We start from the raw sequence: 14296 nt of genomic DNA, 5'->3' as shown, positions 1-14296 counted from the left end.
AAACAAAAATAGATTGCTAAGTTCTCCGTCCAAAATTTCCCAAGGAACTCCTTTATTCAGAATAGATTGCCTGAGAAATTCCTAAACCAATTTTTCTCCTTAATTATGGCTTAGATTTATTACATTTATTCCCATATTTACATGCTAGTTGTCAGCTTTTCTCATCTTACTAGAAAATGTTGAGCTTCTTAAGAACAAAAATAGTAGCTAATATATTGAATCTGTACCACCTTCTCCTTTCCAAGAATCTTCCATATTTGCAGGACACATTTGCTAAACCACCGAGTAATCGGGACTCCCAACTCACGCACTAGCATCTGCTCTAACTACATAGGGAAACATCCTTTCTCAGGAGTTTATTCAAGCTTAACCCTTGGTGTCTTTTTATATTTTAGATATTGTTCTATTCAAGCCTCTGTGAGCACACAAAGAAGAGTTTATGCTTTTTTTACAGTAGTAATTCCATTCATCTCTTTCTCAAAAAGCATATTATCACTCTTAGAATTTCTCAGAATGTTTCACTTTATGTCATTTGACTTTTCCCCTCCTCTGTTGTACCTTTGCTAGCTTTTCTTTTCTAATAACACCCCTTTGTTGGAAGGGGAAATTATCATCTGATAAGGCATTCAGGGTCATATTTGGAGAAATTTTCCCCATCTGTTGCTTCCTCACATAAATTCTTTCACTGAGATTTCAAATAGAATCATTTAATCCATTCATTTTTTTTTTACTACTCATAAAATACATCATGATCATCATATCTGAATCACCCATGTGGTGAGTCATATCAGTTTTTAAATGATCTGAAGTGAATGAATTGGCTAAAAGGAAATTGATGTACTTCAGCATATGTTGGCACTGAAAAAATCAATTGCCATCAAGAACTTTTTAAAATTTAATTTAATTTAATTTAATTTAATTTAATTTCTCTGTGTGTGTGTGTGTTTGTGTGTGTGTGTGTTCCAAAATTCATTGTTTATGCACCACACCCAGTGTTCCATGCAGTATATGCCCTCCTTAATACCCACAACCAGGCTCACCCAACCCCCTACCACCCTCCCATCCAAAACCCTCAGTTTGTTTCTCAGAGTCCACAGTCTCTCACGGTTTGTGTCTGTCTCTGATTTCCCCCAACTCACTTCTCCTCTCCATCTCCCAATGTCTTCCATGTTATTTCTGATGCTTCACAAGTAAGTGAAATCATATGATAATTGACTCTCTGCTTGACTTATTTCACTCAGCATAATCTCCTCCAGTCCCGTCCATGTTGATACAAAAGTTGGGTATTCATCCTTTCTGATGGAGGCATCATACTCTATTGTACATATGGACCATATCTTCCTTACCCATTCATCCTTTGAAGGGCATCTTGGTTCTTTCCACAGTTTGGCGACTGTGGCGAGTGCTGCTATGAACATTGGGGTACAGATGACCCTTCTTTTCACTACATGCGTATCTTTGGGGTAAATACCCAGTAGTGCAATTTCAGGGTCCTAGGGTAGCTCTATTTGTAATTTCTTAAGGCATCTCCACACCGTTTTCCAAAGTGGCTGCAAGAACAACCATCCAGTCCTGCAAGTGATATCTTTGGGGATGCTAAATATTCATTCTTTTTCTTTTTAAAGTTTTTATTTAAGTTCTGGTTAGTTAATATGTGTTATCCTACTTTCAGGTATATAATATAGCGATTCAGCATTTCCATACAACACCCCTTGCTCATCACAACAAGTCCACAAGTGCCCCCCTTAATCCTCATCACTTATTTCCCCATCCCCCCACACACCTCCCCTGTGGTAACCATAAGTTGGTTCTCTATAGTGAAGTATTTAATCTTTTTCAACCAACATTATTCTGTGTGCTCTAGCCTCCTGCTGAGTAATGCACAAGAGTCAGGAGATGCAAAATTGGAAGAAAAAGTCCACCGACTTTGGAGGAGCTCTCATTCAACTAGAAACAGATATGGCAAAGATAATCTGCTTTACTGTGCGATCAGAGCTGTAATGTGGTATAAACAGATGCTGGAATAGTTCAGAGACAATGGAATATGTTTTCCTTGTTTCTTCTACTGATCCTCCCCAGACCTCCAAATTTTAATCAACAATCTTTATGGTTTTTTATAAACTGAAGAGAAAACAAGAGAAGGCTTTTCACAAAGGTACCCCAGCAGAATGCTGTGTATGGCAGCAGCAGCTACACATCCTTATTCTATCAGTGTCTATCTGTGTCTGTATTATCTGTAGATCATCCTTTTTTGTCATATCTTGTCAGAGGCAGGCCCCTGGCCAGGGCGGCCTCCGCCATTAAAAGATGGCGCCTGGCTAGTTGCCAGGTTAGGATTGCCTCGTGAGACTAAGCAGAACGCCCAAAGAGGAAGTAAACAGCATTGGTTGCTAGCAAAGCTGTTCATTTAGGTGCACAGCCTGATTCGCTCCCTCCTGTACCCTGCTCATTGATTGGTCATGTAAGCATATGTAAGTGTGTAGACTTGTGGAAATAGAGAGAGAGAAGAGAGAGAAGATGCATCCGAACCAGGGTTCTTGTCGTCCTTGCGGGGCGAGGGCGATAAATGGCGTCGGCACCCGGGAACTAAATAAAGGAATCTTGCAAGGTAATCCGCAGGAAAGCGGGGAGTAAAGGTCCGCAGGTAAGCGGGGACATTAGCCATGTTCACAAGTGGGAATTCCATGGTAAAGCGGGGAGTAAAAATAGAAAAACCTTGCAAGGGAGAAGTCCGCAGGTATGCGGGGTAAAACCATAACAAAGGTGGTGGGAAACTTGTACAAGACTGCAACAAGAAGCGGGGCGGCCTTAGAGCCGGGATTAACTTGTACAAGTCCGCAACAAGAAGTGGGGCGGTCTTAGAGCCGGGATTTAGCAAGTCCGTAATAAGAAGCGGGGCAGCCTTAGAGCCGGAATTTAGCGGTGAGTCTTTAATGTCCGCGTCTGTTGTCTGTTGTCTGTGTGTTCATAATGGAATCTGAAGTATCTAAAGTGCGGTTGGAAGGGTCTTTTTAGAGGTCCTGTTGAAAGCCAATGGAACTCCATTAAAAGCAAAAACTGATGGGCCTTTTTGAATACAGGGGAAAAGGCGGCTCCATGGTTCCTAGATGAAGGCTTGCTAAACATACCTCAATGGGACCACTTAGGGGAGGATTTGAAGAAACAGGATGCTTTAACACTTCGCCTCAAATTTAACATAACAAAAGCACAGGCACGGGACTTAGTAGTCTCCTGCAGAAATTGTGTGATCTTACTACCTGCACTGTCCTTGGGGGTTAATCCTAAGGGTTGTTACCTAATCATATATGGCAAATGGATGTCACACATGTTTCAGAATTTGGAAAGTTAAGACATTGCTATCTTTCCCAGTGCTGGAATGTCACGGCCTTCAAGCTGGCTGTGATTATGCGTATCCCTACCCATGCTCCTATCCCAGTTTCCATTCCAGAGGACAAGTTACCGGTGGTGCTATCCAGAAAGAAGAGAGATTTTGGTATCACAGCCGCCGTTGTGACAGCATTGGCTATATCTACAGCAGCGGCCACGGCAGCAGCAGTCTCGCTTGCTACAACTATACCCACTGTGGAAGCTGTGAACACGCTTGCAGAAGGAACGGCGGCTGTCCTTCAAACACAGATCAGATCAATGCACATCTGCAAGCAGGAATCCTGATAGTCAACCAGAGAGTGGATTTGGTTCAAGAACAAGTGGACATATGGGGGGCCCTATTGGGACTGGGATGTATAGTACCCTTCCCGGCAATTTGTGTAACTCCCATAGCCTATACTAATATGAGTGACTTACAGAATGTCTCCCGACAGCTCTCCCAATACTTGCGGGGGAATTAGTCCGCAGAATTCCAAAACTATACTCAGCACCTGCTACTAGGAATAACAAGGATAAATAACACCAGAGGTGAGCTTGCAACCCTCCCAGAGATAATCAAAACATTGCAAGATGTGTTAACCTTTACGAAACAATGGGCTAGCGTAATTGGTCTGATGATAATCCTCGTAGTGGGCTTGATTCTGCTAGTAAGGAAACTGCAAATTTGGAGGCGACAGCAACATAGGCAACAGCAAGCCATGGTGCAGGCCTTGTTAGCCATCGAGGCTGGAACATCCCCCCAAGTGTGGCTAAGTATGCTGGATCGGTAGTCAATGACGGGTAAGATTGGTGGGGGAAATATACCAACCTAAGACAGGACGCAGATCATTGATATCTGCTGTCTGATGACGGGTAAGGATATTCCCCGCCACTGACAACCTAAGACAGGCACGATCCCTGCCATAAAAAAAGGGGGAGATGTTGGAGGCAGGCCCCTGGCCAGGGCGGCCTCCGCCATTAAAAGATGGCGCCTGGCTAGTTGCCAGGTTAGGATTGCCTCGTGAGACTAAGCAGAACGCCCAAAGAGGAAGTAAACAGCATTGGTTGCTAGCAAAGCTGTTCATTTAGGTGCACAGCCTGATTCGCTCCCTCCTATACCCTGCTCACTGATTGGTCATGTAAGCATATGTAAGTGTGTAGACTTGTGGAAATAGAGAGAGAGAAGAGAGAGAAGATGCATCCGAACCAGGGTTCTTGTCGTCCTTGCGGGGCGAGGGCGATAATATCTCAGACAATATCAACATTTATTTATGTTCACATAGTATATATATATATATTATATAATACACACTAGTATACAGTACCTATATATCTTTAGGTTCTAGAACCTGAAAATATCTGAAAAAGAATGTTTGGGCCCAGATCACTCAGATTGGTGTCAGTTCCTTCATTAAGGGAAGTTATTCGGTGGGGAGGGGGGTTGTCTGGGTGGCTCAGTTGGTTAAGCACCTGACTCCTGATTTGGCTCAGAGTGTGATCTCAGGGTTGAAAGATTGAGCTCCCCTCCCCCCTCCATTGGGCTCCGCACTGGGCGTGAAGCCTGCTCAAGATTCTCTCACTCCCTCTCCTTCCATCCCTCCTTCCAACAGCCTACCTGCTCGCTCTCTCTCTCAAAATAATAATAAAAAATAATAAAAAGAGAAGCTATTTAGGGACTGTTGGATAAAAAAGTGATTGAAAACAGGTATCTACTTTTATTTCCCCTGAATCTAGTAAAAACAATACTAAAGGGACTTTAAAAATAAATACACTCTAAGTATGTGAAGCACAGAAGAAAAGAGAACAGGAACAACATTTTGGAAGGCCTAAAGAAGATGAATAAATAGAGCCAAGAACAATCTTTAAATCCTTTAAAGTTTAAGGAATTGGTGATACCATCTTCTTAAAGTGGACAATGGTTAGAAGACTGTGTGAGCAATAAATAGGTCTTCACATCCATCATCTCCAGCAAAGTAAATAAATTAAAAGATAATTGAATTTTATTCTCAAATATAGGCTCTTTAGACTGCTAAACATGAGAAAACAGTAATAGCTGTACTTGTATAGAACTTATTGTGTACCTGGTATTTTCTAAGCATTTGCATTTATTGACTTATTTCATCCTTACCCTAGCCCTATGATAAATATGTAACTATCTCCAAATTACTGATGCACACAGATAGAATAAAAAGAGTAATAGGGGACTGTCAATATACTAGATGCTGAGACAAGTGCCCCCTCCTCACCCAGCCCTCTTCCTAAGACTCAAAAATAATGCAGCCAAGGCTTTGCCCTCTAGACAGGAGATGGAAAGACTCTTCTCTAGGGATCCTGATAGGCCCAGTAGAAAAAACTTAAGAGTTACTGACATCAGGATTTTCCCAACTACATGTCTCAGCCAGTCACCTATAGTAAAAACTGTTTCCCACCATGAGCTCAGGATCTCCAGTCAACTCCTTAGTATCCCACTGGTACATATAAACAAATAGATGAGGATTATCAGGCATGAGGAAAACTGCTAATATTAAATTTTGAGAACCAAACAAGTAAAAATTTTAAAAATAAATTTAAAAAATCTATGAGGAGATAATAAAGGTCTTGCAGACATAAGAAGGCAAAATAATCCCCCCTACCCATTTATTACTTATCCATCTACAGGTAACATGATTTTTTAATCATGAAACAGTAATACTCTTTTAAAAAGTAATACTTGGATGAATAAAGAAGCATTTAAAATATACCTATATGATTTTTTAATCAATAGCTAAAACTCAATAGAAAGATTGGGATATAAAAATTTAGAAAATATTTTAGGAAATAATGCTAAAAAATAGGACTATGAAATATGGGGAAAAGGATAAGAAAATCTGACAACCAGTTCAGAAATGAAATATTTAAATAATAGGCAGACCTGAAAGAGGGAATAAGATTGAAAAGGAAATAAATTAGCAATGCACTAGTTAAAACAAATTTCCAGATATGTGATCCATGTAACTTTCCAGACTGTTAGAGCCCCCTGGTTGAGCTATATAGAAGGACTGGGAAGCAGAATATCATTAAAATTTTCAACATGGACAACAGAAGTTAGAAGGCACCAAAGCATGGTCAGGATAGAATAAAGATGTTTCCAGGCAAGCAAGTTCCAAATAATTTACCTCCCGTGCATTCTATCTCAGGAGCTGAGCTACAATGAGAAAGTAAACAAAGACAGAGGAGGGAATGCAGTGCGGAGAACAGCAATGTAATTATTGAGCCAACCCACAAGAGGTGGAGAGGGGTCTAGGATAAGAAATGTGCCCTGAACACAGGGGCAACCAGTCTCATCTGGAGTGTGTCAGAAGATTCCTGAAGTGATGTCTTCAGGAAGAGAAAATGGACAGAATGCCTATATTTAGAGCAGAGCAAGGCACTTTCCAAGGAGACTGGGTTGAAATAGTGAAAAGTACATAGAAAATCAAGCAACACTGAAAACAACAAAACAATAAATACTAGAACACAAAAATGTGCGGGAAAGAAAAAAATTATCACGGTTTACTACATGGCTTTGAAGAAATTGTAGTGGCATTATTATGCTTATATTAATACAAAATACTTATCTATACAAAATCAAAATAAAATTATATTGAGGAATAGGAGTAAACAGGATACCTACTGTTAGGAGATAAAGACAAGGCAAACACGAGAGCTAAAACTTTCTTTTTTTCCCCAAAACAGAAGTCAATAAGCACAACCTAAAACTAAAACAGCATGAAATGACAATGCAAGTGTGTTGTTTAGGGACATAAAGGTAAATACCAAAATAATTACTTAAATTGTTAAAAGAGAGAGATGGGCATGCTTGGGATTAGGGAGATTCTGTTGTTACTTTTTTTTTTCTTATAAAACTTGCAAATTATTGGACCCTTAAGCTATATCTATGTGTACCTTTGACAAAAACAATAATTTAACAAAAGACGAAAAAGAAGCTCTGCAATATCCATGCTGTTAATTTGTCATTTGCTTTATTCTTCACATAGCCTGTTCTTTCTAATAAGAGGAAAAGTCTACTACTATTTTTTCTTCATCATTCTTAATTACTTTAAAGGGATTATTGAATTTTAGGAACTTGAAGTATAATGCTAGCTATAATAGGGATTTAAAATTCATTTCTAAATAGGTATGTTCATGTGGGAAATTTTCAGATGACAGATATTAATGATCCAGCCAGCTGCAGGAGAGAAAAGCACCAAGGCTTTGATGTCCCCAAGAGACGCTGAAGGTCACAAACTAACTATATAAATATCTACTGTAATGATGCTGTACTTCCAAAACTCTACCTATTAAAATCTTTTTTATTTTTGAAGCTATCTGGGGGTCAGGGGAGGGGGGAAACATATAGAGAAGACAATCAGATAATGAAAAAAAGTAGTTGGCCTAAAAATCCACTAGGAATGAAGACATTACCTTCATTATTTGTTGTCACTTGTCAGTCTATGAAACATTTGTGCTACAACTCAAAAGGTTTTTTTTTTTTTTAAGATTTTATTTCTTAATTTGAGAGAGATCCCATCCAGATCCTGTCCCTTTCCACCATGTGAGGACACAATGACTAGTCTGTTCCCCAGAAGAGGGTCCTCGCCTGATCATGCTGGCATGTTGATCTTGGACTTTCAGCCTCCAGAGCTATGAGAAATAAATTTCTGTTGTTCGTAAGCCACACAGTCCACAGTATTTTGTTATAGCAGCCTGAATAGACTAAGACACTGAGAGTCTGTACCAGCGGGGATCTTGTCCAGGGCACCGAAAAATCATTAAAGGCAGGTAGGAGTCTGGCCTTATGTAGGAAGCCATTATAGGTATCAAGAATACTTTAAGAATGTGATTTTTCAATACACTGATATATGCACTAAAAAATATCACTATTCTTTCTCGATTGGAATCTGACACACATACTGGGGTGAGAATAAAAGGGCATCTCAGGTAAACCAAGGAGTAACACAGATTATCGACAGTGTTGTATTTATGTTCTATGTGGTCAGAATACAGCGTGTCAGAGGGTAGAAAAAAGCATGAAAACGTGCTATGCATACCTTTTAATCCAAGAAGTTCACCACTAGGAATCTTTTCCCCCAAATCCCATATGTATACAAAGATATATTCACAAGGATGTACCCCGCAGTAGTATATATGAATAAAAACAGAAAAACATGTAAAATGTCTATTAATTTTTAGAATCTTCAAATGATACATCTGATTTGTGGAATATTAAAAATCTGTCTAAATATATATATATATATATACATATACGTGTGTGTGTTAAAAATCTATCTAAATACATATACACATACATATAAATATATGCACATATATACACACATATATTTTTATATATAAATATTTATATCTATATTTATTTATATTTATATTTATTATAAATATTTATATATAAATATAAATATATATATTTACACATATGTATCTAAATATATACACATATACAAATATGTGTATACACACATGTGTGCACACATGTATACATATATGCACATATCTGTGTGCACACACGTGTGTATGCATATACACTTATACACAATCTTGAACATATATATGGCAATACAGCCAAGACATTTTTAATGAAAACAGTTTTTATTTTATTTTTTATTTTTTAAAGCAATTTTTAAATGTTACTATGATCCCATTCATATTTTTCAAAGATATGCATGTATGTACACATATGCATTTCAATGCATAGAATGGGCCCTAGAAGAATAAGCACCCCTTGTTGGTAGTGGTTACCTTTGGGAGGATTATTTGGAAAGGGCCATACAGAATAGTGGTTAAGGGAAGAATAGCTCCTCCTTATCCTCAAGGAATGTATTTCAAGACCCCCATGGATGCCTGAGACCATGATTAGTGTCAAACCTTATATATATTATGTTTCTTCCAATATGTCCACACCTATGATAAAGTTTAATTTATATGTTAGACACGTAGGAGATTGACAACAATAAATAATCATAAAATAAATTATTTATACCCATATACTGCAGCAAAAATTATGTGAATGTTGTCTCTCTCAAAATACCTTATGCACTGTACTTACTCTTCCTCTCGTGATGATGTGAGATGATAAAATGCTTGCATGATGCAGTCTAGTGAGGTAAATAACATAGCAGTGAGCTACCATTGACCTTCTGACCATATGGCAGCAGGAGGATTGTCTGCTTCTGGATGGTGGTTGACCAAGGGTAACAGAACCTGCAGATAATGGGGAGACTGCTGTATAGACTTTGGTGTGAGACCTCCTAAGTTCAGATCTTCGCCACTTGCTATACATCCTCTCTAGATCTTTCAGTTTCTTCATCTATAAAGAGCATGAGGGATGCCTGGGTGGCTCAGTTGGTTGAGCGGCTGCCTTCGGCTCAGGTCATGATCCTGGCGTCCTGGGATAGAGTCCCACATCAGGCTCCTTGCTTGGCAGGGAGCCTGCTTCTCCCTTTGCCTCTAGCCTGCCACTCTGTCTGCCTGTGCTTGCGCTCTGTATCTCTCTCTCTCTCTCACAAATAAATAAAAATCTTTAAAAAAAATAAATATAAAGAGCATGAATACATGTGAGTATTGAACAGAGTTGGCACATAATCAACATTGTATAAATTAGCAATCATGAAACAAATGTTCATCAGTATAATTAAGGGAGAATTTTAGCTTTTATTCTGTAACCGCTGTTTTGTTTAACTTTTGTACAATACACCAGTTTGTTACTTTATAATCTAAAATAAAGAAGACCAAATCCAGAAATTTTAATGTTACTGCACTAATGGTGATGGAAGTGTGCAAGAATGTCAGGGCATTCAGTTCTAAGACCTCCTGCTCATTCACTGCTAAATGAACTAGAGTACTCAGAGTAAGTAATTACCCCTCCACTATCTCAAGGGCAGGGAATTATTGCTCTTTCTCTTTAACGAGCCCCACAGTGCTGTGTACACAGCGGGTGTGCACTAAATGTTTGCGGGTAATGATAACGATGAGGATGCTGACAGCTGTGACATGCTATAAAGCTTAATTTAAAAGCCATCAAGAAAATGTAAAACAAAATATAGTCCTTCTGAATTTTGTCTGCATGGGAAACAAATTCTGTTAGATTATTAATAAAGTAATTTGGTGTACATTGTGCTATATTGATTGCTTTGGTAGCATCCCGAGTTTTGCTCATTAGCATGACCTAATTATTATTTCAGATGATTCAAAGGGCATAGCAAGGTCTGCTTCTATTATTTTAGTATTAAACGTTGGTTGGTCTCCTGCAAGCAATTTGTAAATTAAATGCACAAAGTGGTTGTTATCAATGAAATTATCTTTAATCCCTCCAACAAGATTTGCAGTAGTTGGACTATTTTCTGTTTCCTTAAATTGCACTATTACTTTGTTTCTACAATGACACTCCTATGTGTTTAAAACACATGGAAAGATGATGAAGCCTCTCCATTCTAGCTCCATCTCAGTTGTGGGGTGGTGGGGCTCTAACCATTTATATATGGGCTGCACTGCCTCTCTTCTGCATCATTGGAGCACCAGCCAGGAAGTATATCAATGACATGTACTCCTCCGATCAGCAAAATCTGAAGCTAATCGTTAATGGTGGATCCTGTCTCCTTGAGGCTGATAGGATAGTGCCTGGGGTGATTGGAAGGGACTCTGCAGAGAAGATAAGCTGCAGGGAACAAGAGCCAGGACTATGGGGAGTAGGTGACATTTCTCAGTGGGAGATTCTCCCTCCATAGCTGTATCTATTGGCATCTAGCCAGGAAAGGAAAATAATACACCAGTTATCTGAACAGGGAAATTTAATACAAAGAATTGTGAACCAGTAATAGGATATTAACTACTGACAGAGGTAAGGAAAACTCTAAAGATTACAGGAGTAATAGATATAGGGAGCAGCTACCACTCTAGGGTGGAGAGACACCACCCAGAAAGGAACGAACTGAGAAAAGGGCCCTACCCATGGTGGAAAGTCAGACCTCATGTGGCCCACTAGATGGCGGAGAATTTTGCTGAGCTGCCTCAGGATGGGCCTGGCTCCTGGGCTGCCACTCACTAATAAGCTGCCACTGGAACAGTAATTAGACCAGAAAGTCAGCTGGGGAACAGCAAAGATTGAAAACTTGCTTGGAAGCCACCTATGGAGGGATGATGGGGAGTTCTGCAAAGAAGCCACCCCCTGGTGTGCTCGTGAAGCTTTCCATTGAAAGTACTGGGTGCCTTTCTGATGCACTGGACGGCCACTTGCTGGGACGTTGGGAAGATTTGTTGGGTGGGAGTGAGTACCATTTGCAGGTGCACACTGAATGATACAGAAAATAAAACAAGCAAACAAACAAAAAATCCCCACCATATCCAGGTCAAGAAGCACCCTACCTCCTACAGGTGTCTCTCCAGGGCTCTCTATTTGCAAGGTCAATTGTATGCTTGCTGGCAAAAAGATATTTGCAAGCTTGAGTTTCAGTATCACAAAGCAGGGCAAAGAAGGGTGGGTTGGGAACTCGAGGCAATACACGGGCAGCTGGTACAAGAGCCAAGCCGGGAATATTGAAATTTAGTTTTATGAAAGAACCTTATAGAAATGACTTTCCTAATTTCTTGACCATTTATTCATTAACTTATTAACTCAATCAAGAAATATTTATTGGGGCGTCTCGGTGGCTCAGTGGGTTAAAGCCTCTGCCTTCGGCTCAGGTCATCATCTCAGGGTCCTGGGATTGAGCCCTGCGTCAGGCTATCTGCTCAGCAGGGATCCTGCTTCCTCCTCTCTCTCTGCCTGCCTCTCTGCCTGCTTGTGATCTCTCTCTCTCTGTCAAATAAATAAATAAAATATTTAAAAAAAAAAAAAAAAAAGAAGGGCCCTGTGATTAACTCAAGGCTCTGTTGTTAAGAAAGAAAAAAAAAAAAGAAGAAGAAGAAGAAATATTTCTTGATCACTCACCATGACAGATATTATCTTATAAACCAAGGATAGAGCCATAAAAGAGAAATAGGGTCCCTGGACTTGATCTCTGATGGCTGGTCACTTCCAATTTGCTCAGTATTCCTGTTGCTGTCTTGACCAACCCCTTCCCCCTGGCTTGGGTCTTCTTTGTTCCCAACAGGGCTCTCAGCTCTTGATGGCTACCCCCAAACAAAATCACACAGTATTAAAAAGTTTAATCTTTTGTTATTTGGTCAGAAATGTTAATGTAAGAAGCTGGAAAGATGGTGATATCCTAAACTAGAACATTGGCAGTTGGAGACTGGAAATGAAGGAAAGTAGGGAGGATACTTAGGAGGTAGAATAGACAAGTCCTGGTGAACACTTGAATGGAGGGGCTAAGCACATCAGGGATTTTATTTTATTTTTTATTTTTTAAAAATTTTTTTGGTTAGAAAACTTTTACCAAGTATCTACCCAATTATTCTCTGGCTCAGCCCCTTCAGGAATCCACTCTGTATTCTTGGATAAAAGGTTATTACAAAACAATAAATAAAATCTAAATGTGCTTCCCCTCCATACTTCATTCAATAGGAAAGTAGAAGGCATTAGTGACAGTAGTCTCCAGGGACATTCTCCTTGATAAAAGCACATTGGCACAATGGTGGGTCCTCTGCACTGGAGAAAATGCACTGGACTGGAGTTTTCAGGAAAACTGGTCGTGTGCTCAGTGGGCATTGGTGGGTAGTGGCCATGTTGATGGTTATCACATAAAGAAGCTTTAGAAAGACATCCCACTGGTGCTAGTTTGTGTAAATAGGAGAGGATCTTACTGGAGGGAGACTTACGAACAGCCAACCAGCAGAGCACATGTGACTCTCTCAGCTATTACGTTCCCATACAGAGCTGGACTTAGGTCAGGCATAACTGGATGAACACCATGAAGAAGTCTCCTTGAGGGACCTACCTCAATCAAATACTACATATTTATGGGAGCAGAACATATCTAGACTGTATTTTACAATAGAAGCTTTCTGACCCAAGAAAAGGGCTTTTTAGAAAGAGAAAGTCTCTGGAGTTCAGTAGCTGATTTTAGCCTGTTTATCAGTTGAACTAACTCATACCTGCTGAGCCAGCTTTTTTATGGGCTATTAGAATGGGAGAGAAAACGAGCATCCAGTGTCCTCCAGATTCATCTTTCCTTAATGATAGTCTATGAAAGATACACTTGCCACTGCAAACTTCAGCTTATAGGGAGGAAAATAATTGGTGCTACCTGCAGACTAGTTGTAATAGGACAGGAACAATCCCTTAGGAGAGGGCACACTTCAAACATTTCCATTAAAGAAAGACTTAGATGCATTGTCAATGCTTTAGAAACTCCTAGAACTACCTGGAAGAAAATGTAAGGTAGACTGGTGATTTAAAAAAAAAAAAAAAAAAAACACGTAGGAGAGGAGCCACAGATACTTTATTGTATCTCAGAAACACAAATACGGTGGGAAATGGATTATTCATAAATATATGTAGATTGTGCGCAAAGATAGTTAGTTGATCCAACAAAATGGATTATAGGACACACGCACACATGCACACACACGTGGGGGAGAATTAATTCTCATATGACCCCTCTACCAACATGTCAACAAATTTAAGTCTGGCACCATTTTGCTTAATGTAGGTGATATCTTGACTATCAAAAGTGGTCATCATTTAAATTTTATTTTATTTTATTTTTTAAAGATTTTATGTATTTATTTGACAGACAGAGATCACAAGTAGGCAGAGAGGCAGGCAGGGAGGGGGGGAGCAGGCTCCCTGCTGAGCAGAGAGCCTGATGCGGGGCTCGATTCCAGGACCCTGGGATCATGACCCGAGCCGAAGGCAGAGGCTTTAACCCAGTGAGCCACCCAGGCGCCCCTAAGTTTTATTTTAAAGAAGAAAATTCAGATACCATGGAAACATTTTTCCTGACCTAGTTTTGTT

The sequence above is a fragment of the Mustela putorius genome, unplaced genomic scaffold, assembly GCF_011764305.1.
Source record: "Mustela putorius furo isolate JIRA1106 unplaced genomic scaffold, ASM1176430v1.1 tig00003845_pilon_pilon_pilon, whole genome shotgun sequence".
Lineage (NCBI taxonomy): Eukaryota > Metazoa > Chordata > Mammalia > Carnivora > Mustelidae > Mustela > Mustela putorius.
This window is presented reverse-complemented; position numbering follows the sequence as displayed.